This window comes from Lontra canadensis, unplaced genomic scaffold (assembly GCF_010015895.1).
Source record: "Lontra canadensis isolate GAN:19392208 unplaced genomic scaffold, GSC_riverotter_1.0 scaffold1, whole genome shotgun sequence".
NCBI lineage: Eukaryota > Metazoa > Chordata > Mammalia > Carnivora > Mustelidae > Lontra > Lontra canadensis.
The window spans coordinates 106,567,233-106,582,527 of NW_022630995.1; the positions used below are offsets into that span (position 1 = coordinate 106,567,233).

The following is a 15,295-nucleotide window of genomic DNA, read 5'->3' on the forward strand; positions in this document are numbered from 1 at the left end:
TGGGTGGCTCAGTTGTTTAAGCTGCAGACTCTTGATTTTGGCTTAGGTCATGATCTCTGGGTCCTAGGTTTGAGCCCTGGGTCAGGCTCCATGCCCAGTGGGAGGTCTGCTTCTCTCTCTCCCTCTGCCCCTTCCCCCACGCATGTGCATGCTCTCTCAAATAAATTTAAAAAAGAAAAACCCAAAAACCCATTGTTGAAAAGATATATCAAATGATTTATGGGCTGTGGTATGGAGCAATTCGGGTTTTTCTTTTCTTTTTTCTTTTCTCTTCATTTGAACTTGTACACTGTATTTTTTAATAATGTTCAGGATTGTAAAATCTCATTTGGATTTCAGTTTATAGGTAATTACCATTTAGCTTTTATTTCTTTTTTTTTTTTAAATTAACTTTTTTCTTGAATTAGTAATACATGCTCATGGTCCAGAATTCAAATGGATCCCTTTAGCAGTGAAGTCTATGGCTCCGTTGTCAGAATAATGTTTTTAAATGCATTAAGTAAAATACTTAGGATTACAAAAGAAACTGTATTTGAAGTACAGTAAGGATTAACTGAGTTAACATGCAGCATTAAGGATGCTGCCTAACCCAGGCTCAGTCCTGTCTACCCCCCCCGACCCCCAAAGATTTTTTTTGTGGGGGGAGAGAGAGTGCATGCTAGTGTGCACGAGTGGGTTGGTAAAGGGAGAGGGAGAGAGACTCTCAAGCAGACTCCCTGCTGAGTGCAGAGCCTATATGGGCCATTGCATGATCATGAGATCACAACCTGAACTGAAACCAAGAAATGAGGAGTTAAAAGCTTGACTAAACCACATGGGCACCCAGTCCTGTCTTTTTATGGTTTAAAACCTATTTCCTATCTATCTTTCCAGCCATCTAGTTCCCTTCTCCAATGCATCCGCACTGTTAACCAGTTTTTTGAGGATTCTTTTAGATAAGGGCTGTCCAAGAGAACTTCTGTGATGGTAGAAATGTTCTATATTTGTGCTATTCGGTACAGTAGCTACTAGCCCTACGTGGCTTTTGAGCACTTGAATTGTGACTGATTCCACCAAAGAAGTGAATTTTAAACTTCATTTAACTTTAATTTAAATGTCATTTAATTGAAATTTAATTTGATTTGTCATTAGTGGCTACCAGATTGGACAGTGTAGCTGTAGAATCTAGACCTATCTGGTATAAACATACGCATATTGTATTTGGCTTAACTTTGTAAGGTACAATCAACTATAACCAGTTTGGTTGAAGAAATTATCAAATTTTATCCTAGGGAAACTTCTGTCTGTATTTTAAACTTTCAAAGGCAATTATTTGTTCTTGTATGGATAATTAAAATTGTCCTGTAGCCTTTTTTGTGCTGTTTAAAAAAATTTGTGAATAGGCAGTACTTTATGTTGTTTGAAATTCAGATTTTGTACAAAAGACTATATAGTGAAGTCTGTGTCTCAAGCTGATCCCATTCAGGTAGATCACTTCTAGACACAGCCAGCATCATCTATTCTTTCCATGGAAATTTGTATATATATAAGCAAAAAGGGTATATATTCTTTTTTTAAAAAAAAAAGGTGGTCAGCTGTATACACTAATCTGGCACATTATTTTTTCACTTAATAATAGGTGTTTTAGAACCTTGCATATCAGCCCATAAATCTTTTGCTTTTTTTTTTTTTTTCCCCTAATGGTATGCATTGCATGGTTTGGTCTTAAACATAGTTATTTCTGTATTGTATTTCTATACATTTGGGTTATTTCCAACTATTTGCTAATTCATTTTATAATAGCCTTCTACTAAGGTTCCATACATGAGGTAGTATAGCTGCAAGGTAAATGTTTTGGCAATGAATTGAAAATTAAAACTCTGCTGGTTAGATAAAATACTTTGTGATTATAGCTGGCTATCAGGCTATAATTTTTTTAGAACTACACCCTTTTTTTTTTTTAAAGATTTTATTTATTTGACAGACAGAGATCACAAGTAGGCAGAGAGGCAGGCAGAAAGGGAGGCAGCAGTCTCCCTGCTGAGCAGAGAACCCTATGTGGGGCTCGATCCCAGGACCCTGGGATCATGACCTGAGCTGAAGGCAGAGGCTTTAATACACCTCTTTTTCTAATTGTGATCGATTTATATGTAAAAAACATAGAAGATGCACATGTGCATAAGTTTTAGAGTAATAAGTTGATGACCTGTGTATTCATCACCTAAGACATCATCATGTCTTTATGATGGTTTCAGCTTCCTCAAATCTCTACTAAAGCCCCACTTGAGGGAACCAGTGGGCAAGATCATGAACATATTCTGGGAAATATAGGACTCCACAATTGTTATCTGGCAGGTTATGGTGTGAGCCAGGCAAAGAACCTTCAGTTAGGAGAGTGTTTTGTGCTAGTAAGATGCTTTTGTGTTGTTTTAAGTGCAAGTTCCTCAATGTGAAATTTGTAGCTGTTTCAGGGGAAAGGGCACAAAGGAGACAAAGGGAACTTTGTCAACACAGGGTTAAGCTGAGTTAAGTATAGTTAAAAATCTGGGCTAGACTAACCATGGCAATCAGTATTTTGTTTTAAGTGTAGAATAATAAGGATCTTGATCATTACAGCCATCAGATGAAGAATGTAGCCTGAATCACATTGCTCCAATCTGGACGTTGCTCTCTATACCTGGTGCACACCTGTCTTTGACTATGCTTGTGATTCCCTCATCTGACTTCCTTTGTGTCCCTTGTTGTCTTACTTGGTTTTCTGTTTCATTTCAGTAGGTCACATCTCAAGTAATTTTTTGAGAAAAGATACATGAAGAGTTGGCTGTTTTTGATACCTGGCCTTTTAAGCAATGTCCTGTAGTTTGGCTGGGTGTAAAATTCTTTTCTTCAGAATTTTAGTCGTTATTTCAGGTCATCTTCTGTTGGTAACTGTTTAAAGTCACATATTCTGATGGCTACTTCCTTTTCTCTTTCCTTTCCTTTCTTTTCCTCTTCTCTTTGTGTGACTAGTTCTCCTACTTCAACCCCCCAATTTTTTTGTCCCCATTTCACAGTGACATGCTCCACTGTGCTAGGTACTCATTGCACTTTTTTATCTGGTAACTCCTATTCATCACTTTAGATTTATTTGTGACTTTCATTTCTCTTTTCTTTCCTCTCTTTAAAACAGTTATTCAGATACTAGGTCGCCTAGCATGGTTCTCTGATTTTTTTTTTTTTTTTTTAAGTTTAAATCTTGCTTTCATTTTCTATCTTTTGTTTTCTGGGAAATTTTATTTTCCAATCTTTTCTGTCATAATTTTAATTTCCAGATGTCTTCTTTTTTATCTTCTCTTTTCAGTGTTAACGATATAGCTTCCTATAATTGTGATGCAACATTTTATCCTTTGGAGGATATATATAGGTACATATTTTTGAAGGCATGTTCTTTTCCCTGTCTCTTCCCTCCAAGTTGCTTATTTTCTTTTTTATTTTTGAACTCATGGCAGCAATCCTGTGAAGGTGGAGGGAGGAAAGTGAAGAATCTAGTTATTTCTCAAATAGCTTTTGCCATATTCTCTTTATTTACCTCCTTTTTTATTTTTGAATCCATGGCAGCAATCCTGTGAATGTGGAGGGAGGAAATTGAGGAATCTAGTTATTTTTCAAATAGCTTTTGCCATATTCTCTTTATTTACCTCCCTCTTTCACTGTCAGTTCTTTTTTTTTTTTTTTTTTAAGATTTTATTTATTTTTTATTTGACAGACAGAAATCACAAGCAGGCAGAGAGGCAGGCAGAGAGAGAGAAGGGGAAGCAGGCTCCCTACCGAGCAGAGAGCCCGATGCGGGACTCGATCCCAGGACCTGAGATCATGACCTGAGCCGAAAGCAGAGGCTTAACCCACTGAGCCACCCAGGTGTCCCTCACTGTCAGTTCTAAAGGTGCTGCCAGCTTTTGAGACTTTTAGGATCTAGCTATATATATTGATTAGTGACCACTTGTTCATCCGTGTTCCAGCCCTTTTCCTTTTTTCCCTGCTCTTCCCATAGTTGTGGGCTTAGAAAAAAATCTGTTATAGTTTAAGTGGGATTTTGAGAGGGAACAAAATTAAAATCATTTATTCAAACATTTGAGTACCTGTCATGTGCTAGACACTTCTGAGTGCTTAACTCAGCTCTCCTTTGAGCCTAAAGTTACTGAATTACTAAATAGCAAAAAAGAAAGAAAGAAAGAAAAAGTAACACTTAGTATGACATTTAAAAAGTAACTTATTGTTTCATTCTGATAATAGAACACAGTATTACAGTTTTTCTCTAACTAGGCAGAAAGTGCCAGGAATAGTAAACCTAGCAAGTAATTGGCCACTTTCATGTACCCAGGAACCAGTGCCTTCAAGTGCCCAGAAATTATAAACCTAGTAAGTAATTTGCAGAATTCATAAATGAAAGCTATACAGTTCTATTGAGGAATACAGTGGAGGGCTTTAATAAACAAAGTCATAATTTGCTTTTGGGAATGATTCAGTATTGGGAAGATGTTAATTTTTCCTGAATTTAATGCTTAAATTCGGTATATACTGAATCAAAATGCCAAAATCATTGCAGGGGGACGGGGAACTATATGCTGAGGTCCACAAACTGGCCTTAGTGCTATTCTTGTGTGGCCTGCTAGCTAAGAACATGTTTTGTTATTTCAGAGGGTTGTAAAACAAAACAGAATAAGTGATAGAAAGATCATCAGCCTAAAATATTTACTCCTTGAGTCTTTATAGAAAAAGTTTGCAAACTCCTGCTTTATAAAATGATTATAAGGGCGCCTGGGTGGCTCAGTTGGTTAATAAAGCCTCTGCCTTCAGCTCAGGTCATGATCCCAGGGTTCGGGGATCGAGCCCCGCATCACGCTCTGCTCAGCAGGGAGTCTGCTTCTCACTCTCTTCTGCCTGCCTCTCTGCCTACTTGTGATCTCTATCAAATAAATAAAATCTTTAAAAAGTAAAAAAATAAATAAATAAAATGATTATAAAGTTTATTTGAAAGGATAAATAAATGAGAATTGGCAGTACATTTTTAAAGAGAAATGGAGAACTTGACTTACAATGAGAAAAAAATATTGAACAAAGTTAACTCTTAAAAATGTATTGGTGTAAATGGGACTGACAGATCACTGGGACAGACTGAGCAGTCCAAGAGATTCAAATATATATTTGGTTTCAGTACAATTTTGTTCTAATAAATTTGGAACATTTAGATATGTGTGAAGAAAATAAGTCTTTTGAAATCACAACAACTAGATTTTCTTTGGTAATATTTTGGTTTTTCTTGTTTGTGGGCTTTTTTCCCCCTTACCTCATCTTTTGTACCTCTTTTCCTTTATTTATTTATTTATTTTTAAAGATTTATTTATTTACTTGATAGAGACGGGCTTATGAACGGGAGGGCAGAGGGTGAGAGAGAATCTCAAGCCGACTCCACAATGAGCCCGGAGCCTGATGTGGGGCTCCATATCTCAGGATCCTGAGATCCTGGCCTGAGCTAAAACCAAGAGTTGAAGGCTTAACAGACTGTGCCACCCAGGCTCCTCTTTTGCTTTTAAATAACAGTATTTTTAAGAGCAATTTTTGATTCATTATAAAATTGAGAGGAAGATAGGCTTCTGGTATACTTCTGTATGCACAGCCCCCCACCCCCCACATCCCATACCTGAGTGGAACATATGTTATACCAAATGAACCTACATTGACACGTCATTGTCGTCTGAAGTCTCTAGTTTACATTAGGTTTCACTCTTGGTGTTGTACAGTCTTTGGGTTTGGACAAATAGTGACATGTATTTACCATTGTATCATACAGAAGGAGTTTCACTGCCTAAAATCTTTTGTTTTCTGCTTATTCATCCCTCCCTTCTACCAGCAACCACTGATCTTTTTACTGCCCCTATAGTTTTGCCTTTTCCAGAATGTCATATAGTTGGAATCATTCAGCATGTAGTCTTTTCAGATTGACTTCTTTCACTTAGTATCATTCCTCCGTGTCTTTTCATGGTTTGATAGCTCATTTCTTTTTGCGCAGAACAATATGTTAACCATAGTTTATTTAGAACTTGCCTCCCCTCCACTGGAAAAGTGAAGTGATTCTTGTTTGTACAGTTCTGTAATCTACCTTTTCTCACATTTACATTAGCATTTTAAGATAATTTTCTAAGAATCACATTTAGTGCCTATATTGTGAACACCATAGTAGATCTCTTACTTTTTGGTCTTATCTTTTGATATATGTTGACTGTACTTTTTATTTACTAACATAAAATACACAAAACTGTTAGTGTCCTGGTACGTTTTTTGAAGAAATCTGAGAAGTATAATTACTGAGTTAAAGAATAAAGCTCTTTTTATATTTGGAAGCTTGTAGTTCATTAACTTAAGCTCAGTAAGTGGAAGGGTATAACCTACTCTGTAAACCTGGGGACATTTGAAACTGTGACTGTCTCTAGTTTTCTAATTTTTTAAAGAAATATAGGTTGATTTCTTCTGGAAGATAATTTAAATATTTGAAATAAGGAAGGACAACTCTAATTTTCTTACTAAAATTATTGTTTTGGGGCCCTGGCTGGCTCATTTGGTAGAGCATGACTCTTGATCTCAGAGGCATGAGTTTGAGCCCCTCCCTGGGTGTAGAAATTAAAAAAACAAAAACAAAAAAAAACAAAACTAGTTTATATCACAATTTTAATCTTTAACTTTTAACATTATAGAACTTCTAAAAAAATGTAGAATTTAGAAAATTCAGCTGTAAAAAAAGCAGCTGCTTACTTGTTTAACTGGGACTAAAGATTTCAATCTGTCATGAAATTTTAGTTACAATTTTAAAAGGTATAAACTTAAAAAGAATCAGTAGTTAAATTATTTAAAATGTTTGCCTTACAAATTATAATTATGAAGCTTTAAAGAATAATTGAAATAGAAATTGCCATGCTGCTGGAACCAGTGTAATTTTGTGCAGTGAAAATGCTTGTCCTTACATGATTTTAATGTTATTTGGAGCACTTTTTAATTTTGTATAATGTTTAACTCCTATAAATTTCCTTAGTTGTTATAATGTGAGTCTTTTTATATATGAGTCTTTTGGTAGTCTTTGGTTTAAGTAGCATTGACATTTAAGTTTTATCATTAGCCTTATCATTCTATTCACACGTTTATTTTTTATATCTCTGTCATCACATTTTCCTTTCTGAATTTGGAATCTTCTCCTAAGCTACATAAGATGTGCAGTGTAATTTGGCTGACAGATTTCAAATGAAACAAGATGCCTCCAAGTCTTTCTAGTAAAGAGTTAAAGATACATGCATCCAAGTTTTAAAAATTGTATTCCATAAGGTCAGAAATTCAAGTGTGGCCTGTAGGGAATTTTTTTTTTAATATTAGTAAAATGTGGTTAAGTATATCTTGCTGTCTATCCAGATATAACCATTTTTAGCTATAGAGCTGCAAACTTAATCAACTCTGTTCACTGAAAAGTTTAGTGCTTGCTAGTCATTAATTTTAGTCAGGTAATTAGGGTATTGTTACTTAAATAGATGAACAGCTATTAAATTTTGCAGTACTTATAGATATGACACAATTTGTACAAATCATCACAGCTCTTCCTTTCTATACCTCAGCTTCCAATATTTTTTGTTGTGTAGATGCCATTTTACATCAGTTGAAAAGAATGTTAAAAAGTACTGTCTTTTGAATCAGAATTGATATTTAGGGTCTCATAGTCTTTTACATGGAAAAAAAATTCTCCATTTGAACAGTGCCTTTAAGTTTAAAAGGTTTGTATTTTGCTAAATCTGCTTATGTTGTTTTTCCACCTGGACGTTTTAGTTTAGAGCATGAAAGTCACTATTTTGATTCTTCATTACAGACAAGGAAGAATATCTGCAAAATCCACAGCCTCCACTTTTGTGAAGAGTGATGTCAATTAGCTGATATTACTTTAACAACCAGAATAATTGTTTTAATTATTTGTGGTTAATTTTCAGTGTTTACACCAATTTTTTTTTTATTCCTTACAAGGCAAGTGGTAAGACTACTTGTTCTTATGTACTAGTTAATTAGTCATATTAATTTACATATGGAGTGTGCTGGGGGAAATGCATTGTTTGCTAAAAAGGGACCTGGGAGCTGACTTTTTGGAGACTAAAGGGAAGAGTAATATATCTTGAGGTCTGTTTACGTATCTTACTTACATGAAATGATTTTCTCCTTTCAGTTATTTGTAATCATAAAGAGAGGATTTTATTTATACTTGACTGTATTTTTGAGGTATTTGACCATATAGGCATTTAGTATGCTATCTTACATAATACTACAAACTCACTATAATTGATCATTGGCATTTACTTGCTCTTTTTCCGGTGGAGTTTTGTGTGTGTGTTGGGAGTAAGGTATACCATTCATGCCTTTTTTCTAGTTTATTGACAGTGCCATGCATTTGCAGGATAGTGAAGGTATTGAGTCCGAGGCTGTGGCGCAAGGCATAGTACATACTGTAGTGTTGTGCAGCCTGGAAAGAGTACCTTGATAACCTTTTATAATTTATTATCCAACTCTGGGCACTTTTGGGAGTGAACGAAGATTCTGACACACTGAAACAATAAACAGGTAAAAACTAGGACATATGATATCCCTAGCTGTGAATCGTGATGGTCCTGGATTCAAATGTAGCATACAGCTAGGCCACATTAACTTCCAGCACTTAAATTTGAAGAGCAGAGAGCATTAGTAGTTTCACAGTATTGTGAAGATTGAATATATTGAGATTATGTAAATATTGAAATAATGTATGTAAAAATATGTAGCACATTATTTAATAGTAACTGCTTGGCAAATATTACTATCAAGTAAAAACTCATAGTTTAGATGACGTGTGAGGGTGGGTGTTACCACTTTAAAAGTCACAATGCACCATTCTTTTCCATTATTTTGCATCTTTAATGTATGTAGTGCTTTCAGTTTACTGAAATGTTGGGTGAGTAACTTGTAGAGATAATTACAACTCTCTTTGCCAAAATAGCATTTACATTTCTCTTAAGGCCACAAATGATCTTTTCTAACTCAACTAAAGAACAGTGAAGCAAGGGGTATATATAAGGAAGTGCTACTGAAAATAGGATATTATTATCCATTATTCGGTGCTCTGTTGAACTTGCCTGAAATTACACAACTGTGAATGGCAGAGTTGGGATTCCAACTTGGATAGCCTAGCTACAGAGTACGTGATCTAAACCAGTGTCTCTCATACCCTGGTAGAAAGTGAGTTATTTATTTATTTATTTATAAAGACTTTACTTTTTAAGTAATCTCTATACCCAATGTGAGACTCGAACTTACGGCCCCAAGATCAAGAGTCAAATGCTCTACCGACTAAACCATCCAGGCCCCCCTTTTGTTTTTAAACAAGTGCTCGTGTAAGGTTTTTATAAATCCTAAAAGTAGGATAAAGAAAAATGAAAAAATGCAAAAATGTAAGCCCAAGTTTGCTGTTACTAGTTTTGACAGGTACAAAAATACTGTCAAATTGTTGTAAAGTTTTCTAAGTACTTACTTCCCATTTCTATACCTACCCTGGTTGTAGACTATAACCAGCAGAAATCTGTGGACTGCATTTTGAGTTACTGCTTTAACTCTTTTTAGTGCCAAGGGAACTGTCTTCAAATTAATTTTTAGGTGATGTCCTAAAGCTGTGTGTGTGGAGGGGGGCGGGTGGAAGTTCTTAGTAATATTTGTTCAATGAAGTAATGGAAGACACTAATTGAGTCTTCTGAGGGGAAGGCTCATTGTTATTTCTAGAAAAGATAGTTTGTAAGTGTGTTTGAGTTGAGAGTTAATGAAAAATCGTGAGTGTTTACAACCATGGAAAAGCATACCATGGTTTTTGGAATTCAAGCTCTGTAGATTTGAACATGGCTAGAAGCAAGAATCTAAACTTTAGTCAGATTAGAGAAATGATACTATATCTGGGAAGTATTTAGCTTTTTTTTTTTTTAATTAAAGATTTATTTATTTATTTATTTAACAGAGAGAGAGAGAGAGAGAGAGAGGGAGGGAGAGAGAGAGAGAGAGATTGAGAGAGAACTCACGCATGCAAGAGAGGAACACAAGCAGGGGAGTGTGGGAGAGGGAGAAGCAGGCTTCTGGCAGAGTATGGAGCCCAATGTGGGGCTCGATCCCAGGGTCCTGGGACCATGACCAGAACTGAAGGCAGATGCTTAAGGACTGAGCCACTATGTTAAGCTTTATTATATTAGGATTGTCCAACAAAGTTAATATTGTGTTTGATATATGTGCTAGTTTTCACAGAATGTTACTACATTCTGAGCTGTAGCAACAATTAGAAGCTTCCTGAGATTATTTGTAGCTGATTGTTAAACTTGCCTTACTCTTACTCTACTTTTTTTCAACTTTTCTTGTTATGACAGTTACTGAACTCTGGGACCACTAAATTATAAGACTACATTTTTATTTGAATCTCATAAACTCAGCAAATCTAAAACCATGTTTAATATTTTGCACTTAAACTGGTTGTCTTTTCTATTCCCATACTTGTCATCAGTATTTAATCACTTTGATCTGTCAGTGAATGGCTTCCATTGCTCACAAGATGAAAGGTTAGCTTGACTCTTAAGGCTTTTCAGTCTCCCTTCAGCCCCACTGTTCTAGTCTGTCTTTGGTTTCATGAGCCCTCTATTTCGGTCTCATTGGTTCCTTACCGTCTTCTAGTTAAACCCTGTACCATCTAATAGCTTTGTGCTCTCCATTCTACCTGACTGAAATAGGTTATACAAGAGTTTTTCAAGTATAGTTTGTCTTATTTAGGTTAAAAATGTATTTGGTAACTTAGACCAAAATTAACACAGGAAACAGCAGGTGTTGGTGAGGATGTGGAGAAAGGGGAACCTCTTGCACTGTTGGTGGGAATGCAAACTGGTGCAGCCACTCTGGAGAACAGTATGGAGGTTCCTCAAAAAGTTAAAAATAGAAATGCCCCATGATCCAGCAATTGCACTGCTAGGTATTTACCCAAAGAATACAAAAATACTGAGTCAAAGGGATACATGCACCCCAATGTTTATAGCAGCATTATCAGCAATAGCGAAATTATGGAAAGAGCCCAAGTGTATGTCAGTTGATAAATGGATAAAGAAGATGTGATTTCTGACTTTTATTAGATTTGGTTTGTGCCATGTTAAAGAGTATTTTCATTCTATCTTTGAAATAATTGGCTATTAAAACCATTGTTGCTTTATTAAAAGAGTTTGAAAAATTCTTAAGTTAAAAATTTGAACATGAGGGGCGCCTGGGTGGCACAGTCAGTTGAGCATCCAACTCTTGGTTTTTGCTCAGGTCATGATTTTAGGGTCATGAGATCAAGCCCTGCTTAAGACTCTCTCTCCCTTTGCCCTCCCTTCCACTGTGCGCGCTCTCTCTCTCAAATAAATAAAATCTTTAAAAAATAATTTGAACATGAATCTATTAAAATTGCAGATGGTAACTTAAAAGGCTAAATAAAAGAAAAGTCAGTCCACTGCTTAAAATCTTTAAATAAAAGGGAGGTGGGTGCCCGAGTGCCTCAGTAAGTTAAGCATCTGCCCTGGGCTCAAGTCGACTGAGCCCCCAGTCAGGCTCCTTGCTCAGCAGGGAGCCTCCTTCTCCCACCTCTGCTGTCTTCCATGCTTATGCTCTCTTGCTCTGTTTCCGTCAAATAAATAAATAAAATCTTAAAAGTTTTAAATACTGAAAGATGATTGTGTTTAATATTTTGGGTGGGGTGTTTTAGAGTATTTGTCTTAACATGTCGTGTATTTGTGTAATATTAAAAGCAGAGGTTGAAAGGTTTTTACATTTTTATACAATCACACACATTTATTTAAAGTTGAGTACTTATTTTTAGTTATAAAATTCAAAATTATAGATTCTTAATGTAAAGACTGAAACATCAGTTAAGGTAGGACTTTTAATTCAAAAGAAACTTAAATTCTAGGAACTTAATATGCTTTTTCCTGAGTTATTACCTGCTTTTAGTTCCTATGTGTCCAGAAATTTTTAATACCATCTAAGTCTTTGATAATTCTCCTCATTGTGAAAAGATTCAAGTAACCAAAAAGGAAGGAAAATACTAAGTTTAGCAGGTGACATTTTGGATCTCATGAAACTTGTGATTATTCATACTGAAATTAATTCATTGTTTTTATGTGCTGCTGACATAAACTGTTTAAGTAAACATTGTGAAAGTATTGTTTGTATTGAGGATTTGGAACTTAGGAGTAAATTTTACTCGTCTCTTAATGTAGGTAAATAAGATCATTTATAGCACTTAACTTCTGAAGGAAGAATGTGCTGTACAGCCAACCTTACAAATTTATATATACCCAGTTCTTTTCTAGAACCATCATTACTATTTTAAACTCCATGAGACATCATTATTATTTTCTTCTAAACTGTTCATAGTCTTCCAGTGATTTTCATTCTTTTTTACATTTTCATGTTCCTACCTGGACTCTCTAGCCTGAAGACTTTTCCTTTGGTGTTTGTTCCTCTTTATTTTGGATCTGTATTTATGTGTTGAGGAAGAGGGGGTTGTTTCTATCTGTGCATCTGTGTATTTATCCAGTTCTGAAGGATGTTTTTCCTAGGCACTGAATTCTAGGTTAACAATTTTTCTTTCAGTGTAGAGATGTCATTCTGTTGTCTTAGTTAGGCTTCCATAGTTTCTTTGGGAAGTTAGCTGTTAATCTTATTATTCTTATGAAAGGGGTGTGTGTGTTTGTGTGTCTGTGTCCTCTTTCCTAATAACTTATAATGTGACTTCTTTAGGTTTTCAGTAGTTTGAATTTGATATGCCTAGGTATAATTTTGTGTGTATTTTACTGCTTGGAGTTCCTTGAGCTTTTTGAATCTGTGACTTGCGTTTCTGATGAGATTTGGTAAATTTTGGTCATTGTTTGTATATTGCTTCTTTCGATTCTCTCATCTTGTCCTTGAACTTTTTAACCATTTTCCACAGTGTTTACCATCTATTTTTCTCTCTGTCTGTATTTACTTGAGTATCTTCTGCTGACCTATGTTTGAGTTCACCAATCTCACATTCTGTAGCGTTGAATTTGTTGTTAATCATTCAGTGAACTCTTTAAGTTTTTTTGATTTATTTATTTATTTATTTATTTGAGAGCTAGAGAGCTTGAGCAGGGGGAGAGCAGAGGGAGTGAGAATCTCAGGCAGATTCCTTGCTGAGTGTGGATCCCCAGGTGGGGCTCACTTTCATGACCATGAGATTATGACCTGAGCTAAAACGAAGAGTTGGATGCCTAACTGACTTTGCCACCCTGGTGCCCCCCATTCAGGGAAGTCTTAATTTCAGACATTGTACTTAGCAGTTCCATAATGCTTATTTGGTTCTCTTTAAAAATAGATTTTCATTATCTTTTCAAAAACTCCACCTTTTTTTTTCATCTTTTCCCCTATCTTTTCTCCTATTTTACTAGAGTAATTTTGGTTATTATGTCTTTGTTTGCTGTTTTCATGTCTCGATGTCTTTCTGTGGACAGGTTAATCTCTTGATCATTAGTGACTTTAAAAAAATTCTTTGCAGGGGCCTGTGGGTGGAACAGTCAGTTAAGCATCTGCCTTCATCTCAGATCACAGTCTCAGAGCCCTGAATTGAGTCCTTCATCTGGCTCCTTGCTTAGCGGGGAGCCTGCTTCTCCCTCTCCCTCTGCTGCTCCCACCTGCTTATACTCTCTCATTCTCGCTCTCTCTGAATATATAAGAATACATAACATATCTTAAGACTTATTTATTTATTTATTTGAAAGAAAGCAAAGAGTAAGATACAGCACAAATGGGGAGCGGCAGGCAGAGGGAGCGAGCAGAGGCAGCAGTCTCCCTGCTGAGCAAGGAGCCCCATGCAGGGCTCAATCCCAGGATTCTGGGATCGTGACCTGAGCTGAAGGCAGATATTTAACCGTCTGAGCCACCCAGATGCCCCATAAATAAATAAAATCTTTAAAAAAAAATTCTTTGCATGTCTAGTAATGTTTGATTGTTGGATAGGATATTGTAAATAGCATTCATAGAGACACAGAATTATGTTCTCTTCTGAAGAATGTAGAGTTTGGTTCTTGAAGGCACTTAATTTGTAGGTAGATTACCTTGATCCTGTCAAAGATTGGTTTTAGGATTTGTTAGACAGATGTATTTCACCTGATTTCCTTTCTAGGATTTCATCTGAAAGCTGAGGATTTTCACTCACCCACTCTGGTGTGAACCCAGTCTTGCTAATGGTATTCAGCCCCTGAAGTCTTGGCTGAGCTTTCTCTGCTAGACTACCCAGAGCTGTACTCTGAACATCACAGCTTAGGAACTAGCCAAGGATCTCTGAGGGACTTTTACATAGATTTTTGAGGCTTAACATCTCTCTAGCCCACTTTTCTCTACTACCCTATCTCTCTAAGCCCACTTAGTCTGTAACTGTTGCCTGTTTCTTGATCCATTGAGACTGCCTCTCTCTGGAAATTATTAATTTTAAGCTGGTGGGTTAAGGAATGGCATTTTGTAGTTATCTATATGCAGATGTAAATTGTGATAGAAAAATCCTGGTAAAAAATGGTGATTTTAGGGCATTGACTGTATAAATTTTGGAGTCTTAATTGCTTTTAAACATTTACCTTTATTTTATTTCTTATGTAATCAAGCCAATAATATCCTGCTGTGCTCATTGGCATTACAGTTGTGAGCAAAATCAAGGCATAGCCTCTATTATAAGCGACTTCATAGGCTAGTAGAAATTAGCTCCTAGACATGTCATGTTAAGTAAAATGTATTTTGTAAAATGAATACTTAACACCTGTCTTATAGATCCTCCATCCCTGATTTGCACAATCCTGTTAATGTGAACATACATCTCTGTTGTTTTGCTAGTTCAGTTGAAATATGATCCCTAGACTCTTTTTGTGGTGCACTTTTTGAAAAAAATCAGTCTTTGTTTTAGCTTCTGGTGCCTTTCCGTGGTATCCAGCTGTGTTGACAGTAGTTTGTAATTTGGTGAAGAGCTACATGGAGCAATGTGGAGAACGCAGATTATCCCCAAGCTCCTTTTTTTCCTGAGAGTTTTTAAGGATTTTTTTTTTTTAAGAGTTTATTTTTCTGACAGAGAAAGAGAAAGGACAAACAAGGGGACTGGCAGGCAGAGGGAGAAGCAGGAATCCATCCCAGAACCCTAGGATCGTGACAAGAGCCAAAGGCAGAGGCTTAAGTGACTGAGCCACCCAGGCATCCCTTTTCCCGACATTTGTAG

General features: G+C 36.1%; 1 protein-coding gene across 2 annotated transcripts in view; it reads left to right on the plus strand.

Moving 5' to 3' along the window:
* EIF4E (eukaryotic translation initiation factor 4E) overlaps window positions 1-15,295 on the plus strand; it is a 42,269-nt gene that overhangs the window by 7,878 nt on the left and 19,096 nt on the right. The window lies entirely within an intron of this gene.